At 35.4% G+C, this 14,569-nt stretch overlaps 1 pseudogene; it reads right to left on the minus strand.

Moving 5' to 3' along the window:
• Positions 1-1,512: 1,512 nt before the first annotated feature.
• On the minus strand, positions 1,513-13,665 carry LOC117982562 (uncharacterized; annotated as a pseudogene).
• Between the last annotated feature and the right edge of the window lie 904 nt (positions 13,666-14,569).

Consider the following 14,569-nt stretch of genomic DNA (forward strand, 5'->3'; position numbering starts at 1 on the left):
TAGCAGATATGGGTACAATACTACTCTATCCCCCACTTTTTGTTTCTCAGAAATTAAGTAAGTACGATCTGGCAGACCTGGGGTCTTGCTCTCTATCTCTCTATTTGTTATTAGTTGGAGCTCGTCAAAAAAACGTTAAAAATGTTTACGACATATGATTAACAGGCGTCGGGTATGTGGAGTTTATGGCGATGGCTAGCGACCTTGACACGAGAGGGAAAGTGAACAGACGGGTCGTTGGGCAACTTAGGCGTCATCAACTTTATAGGTACAACTAGGAGATTCGCTGACGGCCGCCCAACCCGCACAAATGTGCACGTTGTGACCGCGTGGGAACCGCTTTTCAAGTTTATTCGGTTTCCTCTTTATTAACGGACAAACTGGTGCGTGAAACTAAGTCCGCGTGGTTTTAGGTTCTTAAAAATCCCGTGCATAATCTTCGATTTTCCAGATTAAAAGTAGCTTAGTTTTACCACATGTTTTTATCCACGTCGTAATATTATATCTTTGAAAAAACAAACAATCACGTCGATCGTTTGTGACGGATAAACACACACACTTTCACATTTATAAATAACTAGCTGCCCTGGCGAACTTCCGCCTAACAGACGATTCAAATTTTTTAATTTTTTCTCTCCGTAAGAATCATACTCGTACTTCAAGGAATATTATAAAAAAGAATTAGCTAAATCGGTTCAGCTGTTCTCGAGATTGGCGAGCAGCAACACATTTAGCGATTCATTTTTATATATAGAGATTAATTACTACGGGTAGTGATCAAAACAGGAGGAGGACGCTTATTAATAGTTAGGACCCATCGAATTAATTGTTTTTTTTAATCCGATTTTAAGTTTAAGTAAGTTAAGTAAATAAGAAATGGTAATATGGTGATCGGGACAGTATATACAATTTGATTTGAGTATTTTTAGAACAATTTGACATATCATTTGAATGACGATTACGTAGGTAGATGTAGACCGATAAAACAAATAATGTTCTACAGACTAGATCAACAGACACAGGCCAGTAAAAACTGTATAGTCGCAATTACTTCGTTTTACTTTCCTAAATTTACATGCCGGCTTACCATTATAATATAGATAAACAAACAATTTAAAACTTTCTCGAATGACTGCTAAATTTCGTTCAATGATAAAAGAAAATATTATTATACCAATTTGATAATCAAAATAAAACTCGTAATAACTTCAAAACATTTAACTTTATTGACGTCGTCGTTCGACACAAGACTCTGGGCTTATTTTTTCAATCACCAAATAATCGAAAATCTACCAAAATATCATCATACATAATATTGGTTACAGTTTATTTGGTGATAGAAAAAATTAAATTAGTAATGTACTTAAATCTATGTTTTCTTATTATAAAAAGTAATCTTTTCTATCACATATATGCCTCCGCATACTCTATACCTATAGTGATACATATTAGTTTTACAGCCTCTTGTAAGGTAGTCACAATAAATAATATTTGATGATACCACTGCTTTATTTATACTAGTCTGTACTGGTTAGCCTCAGGAGCGGGAGGTGGCAGAGTGGCGAGGTGATCCAGAGCCTTCTGGATTTCTACGGGAATTGGTGGAGGCGTTGGCAAATGGGCACCTCGAGGCTGGAAGCCGTTCTCATCCGCTACATACTGTAGTTGAATAATCTGGAACAATCAATAGACTATGATATAACATTGGAAAAGGCAGGAATCAGAGGGATTTAGAACTTAGAAAATCGCTCTTTCCTAATAACCAACGCAAAATAATACAAAAAACAGTCGAAATTATTTTCTAAAAACATAGAACTACTCATGCTTGAAAGTATACTAAAAATAATAAATACTTTTTCACTTTAAGAAACTAACTGCTAAAAAAAGTAAGTTTTAGAAAATATTCAAGTCCAATACTGTTCGCAGTTTTACATATCAGATTCTTAATTAAACTAGACTAGACAAAACGTTTTTTTTGTGGTTAATAAAGTTAACAAAGTTTTCTGCATCAAATCTCTTAGGGCAATAAACTAAGATGTGCGTAGCTTAAGCGCCTACAAAATATATTGCTTCATATTTTTAAACTAGAGAGTTATAATGTACTTTTAGACTAGGCGAAATGAAATATAAAGCTTCGTACTAACAGAACGAAAAATTTCGACATCAATGTTCGTACCTACTTTGTTTTATAATCTACAAGAGTGCCACCAGTAAGTGAAGAAACTTGAATGTTTGTTTCAATAACTAACATTTATACCCTTTTTACAAAATATTTCTGTCATTATCTTCGACATATCTATTTGTATTTAAGGGTCTTACTTTATGTACGTAAATAGTAAATACTCCCGCAATGGTATGCTGGCGCCATACAATGAATAATTTTATTACCTACCTATATCTAGGAAATCAAGTTTAGAACAACATTATTTTTTGTGAAACAATAATAATAACAAGCAATAAAAATGTCATGAATAATTTAGTTAATAACAAAAACACGATATCATGGAAGCTCTTATTTTAAATTAGTAAAACCAAAATACATCTTTAGTAAATATCTATAGGTAAGGGGTAAATGAAAGCGGCAAAAACCTTCCATCCAGATTCTTGCCCTGCTAGCCCAATCATAATCGGGGCAAACTGTCAGATAATCTTCAAAAGGACTGAGGCACAAAGCAAGAGGAAACCAGAGCAAAAAATACAAGACTGTAGAGAAGTTCTATTTAAAGCTGAAAATCACCATCAAAAGTCCATAGATAAACTCTGGTAAATATTAGAAGACTTTGACCGCAGATCACATACGATTCGACCAGTTCAGTATTAAATGTTAGTGATAATAACTTGGACGAATGGCATAACGTGCTCTACGAGCCATAGAGGAAGTGAAAAGGCCAAACTTGGATTTCCATAGTCGGTTATCCATCCAGTTACCAACTAGAGTCAAATATGCTTAGCCAGCAATCGTTTGATACTTATGCACTGTCGCAACTAAGCTATTTTAACTTTGATAGGTATGTATAAGTAATTTTATTCGGTAAGGAAATTTTTCGCTACAATCAATTTTAATACACTACCTGTCCGTCTGGCGCTGTGTACTTGTATTGCCCTTGCGCAGATTGAGCTTCTTGTTCAGGTATACCAAGGTTCTTTACAAAGCCTGCCTCTTCAGCACTAATACCGTTACCAGTTTCGTAACTGAAAAATATGTCAAAAAAACTTCAAACACACTGATTGAAACTAATGAAACTACAAGTTGCAAGGACTTCAAATTATATTCATCATCATCATGATCCACCCATCGCCGGCTCACTACAGAGCACGGGTCTCCACTCAGAGAGAAGGGTTTTGGCCTTAGTCTACCACGCTGGTTATGTGCGGATTGGTAGAATTCACACACCTTTGAGAACTTTATGGAGAACTCTCAGGCATGCAGGTTTCCTCATGATGTTTTCCTTCACTTCCTTAATTAAAAACGCGTATAACTCCGAAAAGTAAGAAGGGCGCGCCCGGGATCGAACCCCCGACCTCCGATTAGGAGGCGGACGTCCTAACCACTAGGCTATTACAACTTACAGCTACTTACAAATTATATTAGTTACTTATTGTAAAAATACAATTAATTTTCGCTATGGATAATGGATTTGCACGATAAAGCATAAAACAAACGTCAAATGCAATGGCTTCGTTTCAACGTTAAACCTACCTCAATCATAATTTGTTCGCTTAAACCGGGTATAAGAGTATAAGATATCACTCGGAGTAAGTTCATTCTGGTAATATGAAAGTTTTACAATATCAATCATCTCAAATTAGTTACCTTGACATGTCAATAGTCGATAACAATTTATTTAAGAGGAGATTTACAAATTTACGCTCGGCCATACGAACGAAGCCAACTTGCGTGGCTATTTATAGTAATTTAGAGTGATGTTTATAATTTTTTATGCTTGATATGAAATAAATGGATTGTTACCAAAACTATACAAATAGATTTGCTAAAGAACATAGTTTATTTTGGTATAAATTTTTGGTAGAATGTATATTTTATTCAATACAAAAAGTTGTCTTTAACTAGCCATATAATTCGTGAAAATTGGCAACAGTTCTTTTTTCAGATTAAAAATCCATAGTATTCTAGTACATTATAAGTCATTAAGATTATATTTCTGATATTCAGGTATTTTTTTCGAGTAAATTAGATGATTTTTAAGGACAGACTTAGGGCTTCAAAGTTGAGTCTGTTATTTATTTAATTAAAACTAGGTGCGTGAGATTGAACACTACAACATAAACAAAATAGATTTTGTAAATATGGTACATTGAAGGTCAATACGAAAGATTGATTTATTTTAAACATGTATTCAATTATATGAAAGTTCGTCCTATGATGGTAAATTTGGAGCTTGAAATCTTAGAATTTCATAGTTCAAGTGATAGCAGGCCCTTTAGGTATATTGACATTGAGTTAGATCGATTGATATACCTACCTGCCTATGTGCATTGTGTATGTGTCCTATGAATACTACAAGGCTTGGTTTACGCTAGGGAGGTGCGAATATAATTATGCGTAGCGCGGACAATCGCTTAGCTCATTTGAAAGTTTTTTACCATATGCTAGGGTATGTTATGCTAAGGTATGTATGGTATGTTTTGCGATCTAAGTCGATGATGAATTGATGTTTCTTTCATAAGAATATGTAAGAAGTATGTTTAATATTACCTACACAATTTGATTCATCCATACTTCCATACTAATATTGTAAATGCGAAAGTGTGTCTGTCTGTCTGTCTGCTAGCTTTTCACGGCCCAACAGTTTAACCGATTTTGATGAAATTTGGTACAGAGTTAGCTTACTTCCCGGGGAAGGACAAGGCTACTTTTTATCCCGGAAAATGAAAAAGATCCCACGGTATTTTTAAAACCTAAATCCACACGTACAAAGTCGCGGGCATCATCTAGATATAAATTTTACCAACTAGTAGAATCTTATTTTCCATTAGGGTCTCTATTTGAAAATCATTTTATGCCAACTTTCTAGTCTGACTCGCACTTGACCGGTTTTTTTTCTTTAATCCCGATGTTTTTAGCCCTGCATAAAATCCTGCCTGCATAAAATCTCTGAACTCACTTTCAAGTAAAACGACCTAAGACTGTATTGAAATTGTATCTAAAGTGCATTTTGATCACTGAATACAAACTTTCGAACTCGTTTCTAAGCAAATTGGCCTAAAACTGCTAAAATTGAGTTCAACGTTCGTGATTTCTATCAAAGTGGTATAATTACAGTCCAGTTTCAGCAGTTTTCATTCGGTCTTTTGCTCTTCCTGTAAAATTTTAATTCGTGCAATTACACCGTTTTGTTTGCTAGCTTTTCAATTGCTATGATTTTAACCAAAAGCAAAAAAATACTTACTTCCACTTATATGAGCCATCCGGGTTAATAATTTGGTCTTGCTGGATGATGGGGATAGGTTCTGTTGTGTACTGTTGCTGCTGGTGAGTTTGTTGTTGAAATAAATACGGTTGTATGTTGCTGACATCCGCCGCTACTGCTCCAGCCACCACCAGCAATAAGAACTAGCAAAAAGGTATAAATTGTGTAAATTAATGCAAGAACTATCTATCTAAGTCTTAAACTTGTACCTAGTAAAAAATTATACTACTACATTATCCCCGGTACTACCGGCTAAAACTATGCGTTTGAAGTCACGGGAAAAAGCTAATACTAAAAAATATTCGTGAAATCGTTCATCCTAGTATCAAACCTACATTCTTGCAAGGTGGTGCAAATAGCCCTAATTGTAGAATAATTCATCGAAGTCATGGAATTCATTTATCCATACTATCCCTTCTAATATTATAAATGCCAAAGTGTGTCTGTCTGTTTGCTAGCTTTTCACGGCCCAACAGTTAAACCGATTTTGATGAAATTTGGAGGATTTACAGAGTTAGCTTACATCCCTGGGCACAAAGGCCCGGAAAATCTCGGAAAATTAAACAGTTCCCACGGGATTTTTGAAAACCTAAATCCACGCAGATGAAGTAAAGTAAAGTAAAAGTAAAATATGCTTTATTGTACACCAAAACCAAAACAATAGACATATAACAAAGATAGCATGTACAATAGGCGGCCTTATCGCTAAAAGTTGCGGGCAATCTATTTTTTTATATAAGTGTTCTAGAGATATTTCTACTAGTAGGTACTTAAGTATCATTTTTTTTATGAAAGTCCATTAACACTGCAGTTCCACACTCCAGTTCTATAACTATAGTAACTATCTGTCTTTACATAGAAACTTAAATATATACCTAGATCATAGAGCAGAAACAAAGAGGAGATGTTGTATTAAGATTTCCCTATGAAATATCGAGTGACATTTTGCGGGGTGAGGGGTTGTGGAACGCCGCCCACTTCTCAATTTTCCATCTGCGGGTTAGTAGCAAAACTACTCGCTTAGCGACCTAACATCGATATATTGATGTCACTACATAGTTCAGCTATCTCACACTAGATGTCAATAATCTAGAACTATTTTAATAATTACGTATAAAATTACTTACAAATGAAATGTGATACCATTCATAGCATCAGAACGTCTGTCTGAATAACTTTGACACGATAAAACACAACACTTCATCCTTTTGTTCTTAAAAACGCGAAAACACACCGATAATACGAGTCTCAATATATGTGAACTTGACGAACGCAGACAGCATACTAACTAAGGCCCCGCCCACAGTGATGACGTCAGGACCTAGTTGAAAATCACAGTGCACAGTTGCTTAGGCCAACTCCTCTTTGTTTCTGCTCTATGACCTAGATACACTTTTATCAAAAATTAAAAAGCTGGAAGTTTTGCGTTAAAAGTACATTAGCCTTTAAAGTTTATAATTCTTATGATAGTGTTTTACCTACTTTTCAAGGAAATTTCTAAATAATTTCAAATAAGTAGGTACATATCAAAAACTGGAGCGCCTTTGATCGCTAGGCATAGTGAACCGTAGTCCGTAGCCTGTCGGATAGGTACTCAGAGGAGACGCAGGTTCGAGTCCTGTCGGTTCCTCAATTTTTGATGTGTACAGTGTAAGTATTTAAAATTATTTAGCTTTTAAATTTGTTTCCAACTTACAGTGCACTTCATGTTGGGACCACTTCAGATGCAAGTTGAAAGCTTACAAAAGGCAAAGAGAGGAGTGATGCACTGTGATTTAACCCCTGGTATTTATATGATTTTACATTGCATTACGCATCGGCACCGACTCAAAGTTCATATTTTACGGCGGTGTATGACAAAGGATAAGTACGGAACGTCCCTTATTGAGATGTTTTATCTACATGGCCTCACGTACCACACGTGTATGAAATCTATCTACGAATATTACCTAACCTAATCGTTTTTTGACACTCTCAGGGAAAGGCAGTATAATACCAAAATTTCAACTAGGGATTGAAACCAGGACCCATGACGAAAAAATTTGATAATAGGTGCAATACGAATCCAGTGTATCTTTCGTAGCCTGATCGTAGAGTTACCCACATGCCCAGCACATTTCATAAAGTAGTGATATGTCATGAAATATCACATTATTTATTGTATGCATCATGATGTGACCTGATCAATGATATGAAATCGTTTATCGAATTTTGAAATTTTAGCCTATAAACTATGGTGAGTGATACCTGTATAAGTGTATAACTACTTATATTATACTTGGTGAAGTAAAACTGACTGGTTTCGACCACTTCCGGGGTTTCTTATTCAATGGGGTCCGAAACAAGTCGAACAAACTCCGACAAACAAGTTAAGCCGTAATACGTGATATATGTTTCTTGAAACTCACTGCTATGTTTCAAGTGCACATAAGGCTGTTATCCAGGGTTGCATGTAAGCAATAGATACAGTCGTCTCGTAATTGTAATTTTTAACAGCTGTTATATGTTAGGGACTATACACACCAGAGAAATTCGTATGCCGTGCAGCTTTTAAGCTACTTTGTGCCACCAGATTTATGGGGACTTCATTTCCTTGTGCTCCGGCTACATTAACGGGAAACGCCGTTGATAAACGCGTTAATGGCCGTTAATCGTAGGTGTAGCCACGACCTAACGCGATAATTTGATAACGGCATTCACATTGCCGTTTGGCGTTAGATGATTGTAACGCCAATTCAGTTGATAATTATGGCGTTGTTGGGCATTGACGTTAACCTTAACTGACGTTAACCTTACGTTTGGCCCGAGCATTAGCACGCTCAGAAATTGTTGAAATGTAAATGGAACTTATGTACCTACCAAAAGATTTATAAAATCTAAACAGAACAGCTGTACCTAACCAATGACTGATGAGTCATAAATTATGTATTATAAATTAATTTAAAAATCGCCAAAAATATTTTGAACCATAGGTGCATCAAAATATGCATATTTCTGAAACCTGTTACAAGAATGTGTGACATACTTCAACAAGGTTTTTTAAAACAAGAATTTATTGATGTTGCCTTATCATCATCAGCCTGCCATACACAATGTCAAAATATTGGTCTTTGTCTTTACTTTTATTCACATTTTGTCAGCTTCAAAATATGGGCATAATACCTACTTACCTGTATATTTGTGTTTACATCATTAGCATAGAAAGTGCTTTGTTATGCACTACCTGTTCCTGTAATAATAATTTACAAACTTACATAATATTATGATATCATTAAGACAGAATTGTCTATTTGTCCAAATGTACCTTGGTGTAATGTTACCTTGAAAAACTTACTGGTACTTATACGTACGTACATAACCAGTGATAGCCTTCGGAAGGTCCGGGATTTTATCCCAGGCATTCACCTCTATAACTTCTTGGAGTTACGTGCCCCTTAAGCAATTATATATCACTTTCGGTGAGGAAAACAGCATGCTTGAGAGTTTTCCATAATGTTCTCACAGGCCAATCCGCACTTGGCCAGCATGGTGAACTTTGGCCTAAGCCCTACTCATTCTAAGAGGAGACTCATTTTCTGTGGGGGCTAGTAATGGGATTAAAAATGAATAGGTACCTATCAGTGGCGAAGGGTGAAAATCTGAAAAAGGGAAGCCGGAAAGGTACCTACCTACCTACTTACCTAAAAGAATATCAGCTGTTCCCCATCGATTAAAGACGCTTTTTGTTTTCAAAACTCGATTTAGAAAAATTACTATCGTTACGTAACAAATAGGAAATCTGTTAAACAACAATCTATGTGAATTAAGGTAATTTCTGATGTTGACTTACCAAACTGCATCTAAATTACCGCGAACTTACACTTATTAGTTATTAATCACTAGCTCCAATTTATTATATCAAAATAAAACACCACTAACAACTTTAAAAACAAACGTGCATGGACGCTTCACAAAAACAAATAATAATCAATCAAAATCAATATTAAATCACCCTTCAAAATACAAAATAGTAGCATGTACCTGTTAAAATAATACTATTAATATAATTTTTAATTTGGAGGTATAATACGGTAACTCGGATTCTAGCGGCTTACTTACGTCAAATTTGTCTGACCTGTCCGAGTTCCAAATTCGTATTCGCTACTGGGCCAGATTAAATTGGTGGGTTCCAACCGTAGAGCAAGACAGACCTAGTTCGCTCCTTTCGCTTTCGCTAGGGAAATGAAAGAGATAAATACTAAGCAAAAATCTAACTAGGGAATCCGATATTTTACGGCTTGTATGGTGTAGGACTGTAGGTGTATGTTTCTTACCTACATTAGCTGTTATGCTTTTAACTTAAATTAGTTATAACAAAAAAAAATTAGCATTTGTGACGATCGCACCTTTGTATTTACGAACGTATTACCGAATTTATGTGAATAGTACCTACTTACGCTATATTATGCCAATTCTTAAAGGGAAGCCGATAGGAATCGTGTTATATTGACTCTTCGCCGCTGGTACCTATATTTTTGATTCCATAATAATATGAAGAGAAATCATGTGGGTACGATGTACCGAAAATACATTATTTATTTTAATGTGTCGATGGATTTGTAAAGGTCTTTTATATAGTCTTTAATTACAAATTATCTTCTTAGTTGGTAAATTACACAAGTGGTAATAATTTTAATATATAACAATCATAATATTAATAATATGTCCAGCATCAATTTACAAGGAACCTTAACTTTTAAGCCTTCTTTAATTTTCCAAGTGCTGCAGGGGCTGCCCATGGGTTGTTAAGGTTGTATCTCGGGTCGAAAGGATACCTTGCATCAATAGGCGCCAGTGGATTGTACTTGCCAAACTGACCGAAGCGATTGCGGTAGCCACTATAAGGGTTGTTGGGGCTAAAACGGGGATCGCTATAAGCTCCGTTTAGTCCGTTAAACAAAGGTGACGGAACCACACCCTTACCGTTGGCAGGTATGTGAACTCCCGAGTGTCTGAATCCTGAAAAATAACTTTATTGAGTCATTCAAACACTTTATCAAAGTTATGCTGTTATCTCCCAAAGCCGCCATGATCGTTACTTCTTGTGTTGGGGACAATACGCAGAGAAACTTTCGGCTTTTATAAAACAACGAAGGTCTGGCACTCGCTAGCTCTCTCTATAAACAGTGTAAGTACCATAAAAGTTCGGTCAATCATCAAGTTATTAATATTACTTACACACAAAAACATACATTCAATTTATTTATCGTAAGGAAAATAGTGTCATACCATTCTCGTCAGCGACGTAGTTCACTTGAATCGGTATACCCTCAGGAGATGTGTAAGCATAACTGCCTTCTTTAACCTGCGTAATAACATTAATAATTATTATTATCAACATAATTAGGTAAACTGTTAATATTTATCATATCACAATTTTTCCATCGAAATTTTTCCATTAAAATGTTATTAAAGCTCATAATATTAAGGCACCACATTCTTATGTACGAAATTCATTAAAATATCTATCACTGCTAGGTTTTGTTTAAATTAAATTAATAACCTGAGTTCCTTGAGGTTCTCCAGTTTTGTCTATATAAGCGTCTTTCAAGAACCCATTTTCTTGAGCTTGCTTGCCGTCACCCGTTGTGAAACTGAAAACATGTTATAAAACTAACTAAGCTAATTTACTTATAGACTAAACAATTGTCTCAATAGGAAAGCGAACAGGTGGACGCAGGCATCTTAGAAGGTCAGACTTTTATTGCAGGAACTACATGGCAGAGAAAAACCAGAGACAGACAGACAGACTTCGGATTAAGACACGTCCAGAAAACTTTTAACTGACTTCATCTATGACGGAAAATTTATCTACGAATTCTCGCATCGCGAAAAAAAGATCCCGGAATACATCGTTAGATGATTTATGAAAAGTTCCATGTATTTTAAGGATTTGCTAGTGATCTTAGAACTTAGAAGTAAGTAGAAACGCACCTATAAGAGTAACTTCCATCAATTCCATGGTTATTAGAGTAACTCAAGATAGGTGCCGTTGCTGGGTTGTAGTATTGACTGTATCCAGGTGCAAGTGGATTTCGCCCTGTGTAGTACGGATTTAGCGGAGACTCTAACCCAGTGGGAGCTACAGCTGGTCCATCCCCTAGGGCTGTTCCAACGCAACAATATATCACCAAATACGTAACTAAGATATTCATCTGCAAACCAAATAATAAGAAAAGTTAGGTACCGCAATTAATAGCCTCATCTGGTGGCGATAAGGCTAGCTTAAGGTTTTATTGTAATATTTTCTACTAGCTTATAGAATAATAATATACTAATATGCTCGCGACTTCGTCCGCGTGGACTACACAAAATTTCGAACCCCTATTTCACCCCCTCAAGCGTTGAATTTTTAAAAATCCTTTCTTAGCTTATAATACCTAGCTATCTGCATCCCAAATTTCAGCCCGATCCGTCCAGTAGTTTGAGCTGTGCGTTGATAGATCAGACAGTCAGTCAGTCAATAAGTCAGTCACCTTTTCCTTTTATATATTTAGATTAAAGTTTTTGATATTAAGTTTAAAAAAAGAAAAGTTAAGTATTTAAATAAAATATATTTCGTTGCGTCAGTCTTCTTTGCTTAGGCTCTTAAAGCTTTCATAAGTCACACAATGCAGAGTTTTTTTGCGATTAAGTATAACGCTTTGGGATCCAAAATCTTTTTGCATACAACTTGACTAAAATTGTACGATTTCTTCTTTTATGACTTGAAAACAGTGACTGCTGAATTTCTTACCGGCTCTTTACAGAAGAATCTGCTTTTCAATCCAATGGTAAAGTCACAGACGTAGGATAAAAACACAAACACACACCCACACACACCCCTACACACAAACATGCAAAAAAAAATTTGGTCTCTTCAAACGTACTGTTATAATTAATAACTATTTCGAAGTAATCTGTTAAGCAAAATTGTAAATCCTATTTGGCCTTATTTTAAGTCTGAAATGTAAAATTATATTATGTATATGTAACGATGTTGATTACAAAGAAATGAATAAAATAAAAGAAGGGTAATTTTTTTTAAATATAAATTTTCCCTAACTTTAAACTTTAATAAATAACAAACCTGACATTGGCTAATCTGTGTAACGCCAGAAGAAGAACAAAAAAAAATGTTTTGTAAATACATACATAATAAAAATATAGTAAGTATTTGAGGTATTTTTTAAATATATAAGTATGTTTAGCACATTATAATTAAGTTTAAACTGTGGTGATACCTTTATATTTGTGTTGTTACACCCAACTGTACTTCTTGTACTTACTTTGTTACTGATATTGTGGGAACTGAAATAACTATTTATAGGCAGCGGGGTTGCTTAGTAGGTACAGATATTTTTTGTTATGCCATCACTCAAACGTGAATTTCACACAACTCTATATTACCTACCTATTATCATTTACCACTTTATACTTTAAATCTTCAAAGATCATCAAAATTAGTTTGAAAATACCGTAAAAACATTACGACAGATATAACTCGTCCGAGTCTGAGTACGTATAATACATAATAGTTAGCTAGCTGAAAGCTAGCTCCGCTAGTTTTTCGATTAAGTAGGTATTTTATTGCAGTTCCAAGGATTATGTAGTCATTAAAACCATGATGGTAATTTTTTACAGGATTAAAATTCTGTTTGATACTATTTTCTGCCTATCAAAAAAAGCTCGTAAACTCGCTGGGTCGTTATGGAGATACAAGCTTGATATTTTCGTGGACAAGACGAATAAGGGACCACACATTTGAATTTCAAACATATCTAGCAGTGGCGTGCAAGTCATAGAGGCATAAAAGCATTGCTTACCCTAAAAAATTGTTAGCCTAGTTGAAGTAGCTTATTGAGGATAATGCTCATTATCCTTTATGACTTGCCAGTAAGTAGGTACAGACCTATCTAACTACTGCTTATCCTGGCTTTAAACCCTGTGCACGCCACTATTATCTAGGTATAAGCATCTACACACGTAGGTAGAGGTGACTCCATGATCATAGATAGCATCGTTAAACATTCATATCTACTAATTCGAAATTGTGCCTGTCTGTTCCCTTTTCACGCCTCATCCGTTTAACTGATTTTGATGAAAGGAAGTAAGTACCTTTCGAAAGGTAGCTTGCATCTCGGAGACGGCTCTGAGCAAAAAGTAGCATATGGTAGCTTGCATCTCGAGACGGCTCGGAGATGCAAGCTACCATATGCTACTTTTATATCGAAAAATCAAAAGAGTTCCTACGGGAATCAAAAAATCTAAATCTATGCAGATGAGGTGGCAGAATTAATCATCAGCTCGTGTATCACAAAGGTCGTTGCACATTACACAGACTCAACGCTAACTCTTCCCCTACTCGACTCACCCTTACGGTGGAATTTTCAACACTGAAGTGTGTAAATGGAATTTTCAACACTGAAATGTGTAAATGAAGTGTACGATGCATGAACATGCATGTGCATTGAACACTTCTCTCAATTAAATATTGAAAATTCCATCGTAAGAAACACGATGTAAAGCTTATATTTCTATGATTTACTGAGTCGAGTCTGTGAAATGTGCGAAGACCTCAAACATGAATTCTACGGTTACACGCACCTGGGTGCGTATTTGAATATGTTAAAAAGAAACTACATAATATATTGAGCATAAAAACATACTACTGTGGTAAAGACATACTTAATAATATCCAAATTTACAGGGGTAGTTTGGGCAGCGCGTAATCGTGAGGCGAAAACTTTAGTTTTCATGTTGTCAACAATAAAATAAAAAACTTTTTTTTATTTAAAGAATTCTGAATCAAACACTGCTCGAAATTTGAATTCTTATATCCAAATATTTCGGAATTTTTAATCAGTAGGAGCAGCAAAGTAGGTGCCATGAATAAACAATTTATTAGAGTACTTATACAATGTACCTACCTAACGAACTTATGTAAAACTAGATGATGCCCGCGACTTCATCCGCCTGGATTTAGGTTTTTTTTTAAATCCCATGGGAACTCATTGATTTTCTGGGATAGAAATTTGACTATGTCAATTCCCAGGCTGACCTCTGTCCAAAATTTATATAAATCGGTTAAACGGGGGGGCCTTTAAGAATCCCGTGGG

This window comes from Maniola hyperantus, chromosome 5 (assembly GCF_902806685.2).
Source record: "Maniola hyperantus chromosome 5, iAphHyp1.2, whole genome shotgun sequence".
NCBI lineage: Eukaryota > Metazoa > Arthropoda > Insecta > Lepidoptera > Nymphalidae > Maniola > Maniola hyperantus.